A 4,077-nucleotide genomic window follows, 5' to 3' on the forward strand; every position below is an offset into this window, starting at 1 on the left:
CCTCTATGTCTAGAGCAACGAAGTCAACGAAAAATATAAATTTATCGATTTTAACTAGCACATCTTCAATAATACCCCTAGGAAATCTTATAGTTTTATCTGCTAATTGAATGCTCATCCTAGTCTGCTTGGGTTTCCCAAGACCTAGTTGTTTAAACATTTTGTAAGGCATGACATTAATACTAGCCCTTAAATCAGCTAATGCATTATTAACATCTAAACTAACAATTAAGCACGGAATCGTAAAACTCCCTAGATCTTTTAGTTAGTTGGGTAGTTTATTCTTTAGAATAGCTAAGCAAACTCCGTTTAGCTTCACATGCGAAGCCTCACCCAACTTCCACTTATTTGCTAAAAGCTCCTTTAAAAATTTCATTACGTTTGGTATCTGCGATAGAGCTTCAATAAACGGTAAGTTAATATGTATTTTTTTAAGAGTTTAAGGAATTTACCAAATTGTTCATCTAAGTAGTCTTTCCTTGTCCCATTAGGGTAGGGCATACGAGGGTTGTATCCTGTACTTACCGATTTCTACTCATTGTGGTCTACTTCACCTTTACCTTTGCTTATCTCAATTTCTTGCATTGGTTCTGGTTCAAGTGTGACTAACCCTTCCTCATCTTGACTAGTAATCACATTGAGTTGCTCCCTTGGGTTAAATTCTATATTGCTTGGCAAGCTACCTTGTGGTCATTCAGAAATCAACTTGGCAAGCTATCCAATCTGAGTTTCGAGCCCTTGGCTTGATGCTTGTTGAATTTTGAGTGATGTCTCAATATTCTAAAAATGAGTTTCTGACACCGAGATGAATTTGGTTAGCATCTCCTCAAGGTTCAGCTTCTTTTCGTGCTGGTAAGGTGGTTGTTGAAAGACCGGAAGATGTTGTGGTCTTTGATTTCCTTGATCGCCCCACGAGAAATTGGGATGCTTCCTCCAACCTGCATTATAAGTGTTACTTTATGGGTTATTTTGGGATCTAGAGTTATTGTTACCCATATATTGGGCTTGTTCCTCCTCGATTCTAGGGTTGAAAGGTTGATAGTCTGTGCATGCTTCTCCTCCATTCGAATCGCACCTCATCACTGGATGTACCTGAGTAGAACAACACAAACCGTCAATCTTTTTATTTAAGAGTTCTACTTGGTTAGATAGTATAGTAACCGCGTTGAGGTTGAAAACACCAGCATCTTTCAACGGATTTGTTCTCATAACTTGCCACTAATAGTTATTTAGTGACATCTCCTCAATAAATTCGTAAGTCGCCTCAGGTGTCTTATTATTGATAGTTCCTCCAACGGCTGCATCAATCATCTGCCGAGTCAAAGGATTCAGGCCATTATGGAATGTTTGAACCTGTAGCCAAAGCGGTAACCCATGGTGATGGCACCTTCTCAAAAGGTTTTTGTATCTCTCCCATGCATCGTAGAGTGTTTCTAAATCCATCTGCACAAAAGAAGAGATATCATTATTTAATTTGGCTATTTTAGCCGGTGGAAAATATTTTAATAAAAAAATTTCGATCATTTGTTCCCACGTAGTGATTGACCCTCGTGGTAATGAGTTCAACCATTATTTAGCCTTATTTCTTAACAAAAAGGGAAACAACCGAAGGCGAATGGCATCATCAGAAATGCCATTAATTATGAAGGTATCACAAAATTCTAGGAAATTTGCCAAGTGAGCGTTAGGATCCTCGTCCGGTAAACCATCAAACTTAACAAACTATTGTACCATTTGAATTATGTTAGGTTTCAGTTCAAATTTATTTGCAGCAATAGCATGTCTAACTATACTTGACTCAGTTCCTGTTAAATTAGGTTTAGCATAATCATACATAGTGCGCGGAGCAAGATTTTGATTAACAACAATTGCAGGAGGTAGCGGATTTTCTTGGTTTTCAGCCATCTCCTCAGTTGTGGTTTGAATGTCGTCCTCTTGCTCGTTCTTTGTGTATCTTAAGCTTCGCCTTATTTTTATTTGGTTTCTGCGAATTGTGCGATCGATCTCACTGTCAAAATGTAATGGTCCTGACGGGTTTCTTCCAGTCATAAACTATAAGAACCTGTCAGAAAAATGGAAAAAAAAAGAATTAGTAATAAAAATTAGAATAAAATTTAAATTGCAGTAAAAGTAAATGGCAAAATAATAAAAATCGAGTGCTCCTAATATCTTAGTTCCCCGACAACGGCGCCAAAAACTTGATGCAAGATATTCGTGATAGGTTTTAAATATTTATAATGAATCGTTCTTGAAACTAACTATTATCATGATGAAGACAAGTGTACCTATCGAACAGTAGTATAGTTTTAGCAAGACCGGATTGTCGAACCCAAAGGAATTAAAAGTACTAGTAATGACTGTCTTTTTATTATCTAGCCTAAGAATAATGGGGTTTGTTTTAACTAACTAGTTAACTAAACTAAGAAATCACAGAAAATAGAATTGGGGAATTGGAATTACTTTTTGGAAAAAAACGTTTGAATCAAGACAATACCTAAGGAAAAATCCACCTAGACTTCACTTGTTATTTGACTCAGAATCGGACGATTTATTCATTTGACTTGATCTGTAGAAATCCCTAAGTTATATTATTATCCCTCTTGAGACTAGCAACATCTAACCCTGGGTTGAATAATTGAAATCTCTTTCTAATTAACTCCCTAGGGTTGCATTAACTCGATCTATAAATCCCCTTATTAAGTTTCATCCTAATCCGGCAAAATCTTGTCACCCTATCTCTAGGTGTGCAATCAACTCCGCTTAATTATGACAAATGTACTCTTAGACAGGGTCCATTCCTCCTCTGAATAAGAGCTTAACTTGAATCAATATCCTCGAATATCAAGACAAGAATTAAGAACACATAATTAAGAATAAGCCAAATATTTATCATACAATTCAAATAATAATAACAAGATCTGTCTTAGGTTTCATTGCCCTTAGGTATTTAGGGGTTTTAGTTCATAAATAAAAAGGTAAACATCTTAGAAGAATAATGAATACAAAACATAAATAAAAACCCAAAACTCCTAAAGGGAAATTGAGGAGAGATCTTCAGTCTTGATGATGAATCCGACTTCTGAGATGGATCAATAGGCTTTCCTTGAGTAGTTCCCTGCTTCCTTCCGTGTTTATCCTTTTTTCCTCCTCATCTAGGGTGTATTTATAGGCTTTGGAATGCCTAAGAACCCTCAAAATTGGCCTTTTCCAAATTGGACTAAACTTGGGCTCGGTAGGGACACGACCGTGTGACACGTCCGTGTGAGATTACTTTAGGCTGTGGTCAAGCCTATTAAATAGGCACGGGTGTGTGGTCCACCCGTGTGAGTCGTGCTTTAATTCTGCCAAACTGACACGACTGTGTGGTCTGCTTGTGTGAGGAGGTCGAGGCCGTGTTGATTTCATACTTGGTCTATTTTCTTTGTTTTTGGCCTGTTTCTCGTTCCTTTCACTCTCCTATGCTCATCTAAGTATAAAACATGAAATTAAGGCATTAGGAGCATTGAATTCACCAAATTTAAGGAAAAATCATCCATAAAATGTGCTAAGCATGGGATAAAAATAAGTATGAATTACGGTTTATCAATAACTCAAGGTCGTGTAGAGTAATTTTTTTGTGAGTTTTAAGTTGTCGAGAAGCATACACAATTACCTTGCCTTCCTACATCAAAACACATCTCAACGTGTTCTAGGAAGCATCACTATAAACAACAAATTCTTTCCCAAATTCAGCCTGTGTGTAACACCCCATACCCGTAACCCACGCTGGAGCAGAATACGAGGATTACCTAACTCGATCTCATGCACACAAACGATCCCCAAGTCACCAAGACGTGGTTCACTTTAGAACTTTTCAATTTCTACTTTAAACTTCTTATTATGGGCCTACGAGCCCCAAATCGACCATTGAAAACTACTCAGGATCAACCTAGGGTCCTTAAACCATCTATAGAAAATTTGACTTTGAAACAAGGCACACGCCCGTGTGGAAGGGTAACAAGCTCGTGTGACCATTTTGACATGGTCATGTGATGGTCCGTGTGGCTCACACGGCCTAAGCAATACAGGGACACGCCC

At 37.7% G+C, this 4,077-nt stretch overlaps 1 non-coding gene across 1 annotated transcript; it reads left to right on the top strand.

Moving 5' to 3' along the window:
• The first annotated feature begins 1,369 nt into the window (after positions 1–1,369).
• On the top strand, positions 1,370–1,476 carry LOC121231096 (small nucleolar RNA R71). Its single transcript, XR_005929164.1, has one exon. It is a non-coding gene; the product is annotated as a small nucleolar RNA R71 (small nucleolar RNA).
• Positions 1,477–4,077: the final 2,601 nt, after the last annotated feature.

This window comes from Gossypium hirsutum, chromosome A06, assembly GCF_007990345.1.
Source record: "Gossypium hirsutum isolate 1008001.06 chromosome A06, Gossypium_hirsutum_v2.1, whole genome shotgun sequence".
NCBI lineage: Eukaryota > Viridiplantae > Streptophyta > Magnoliopsida > Malvales > Malvaceae > Gossypium > Gossypium hirsutum.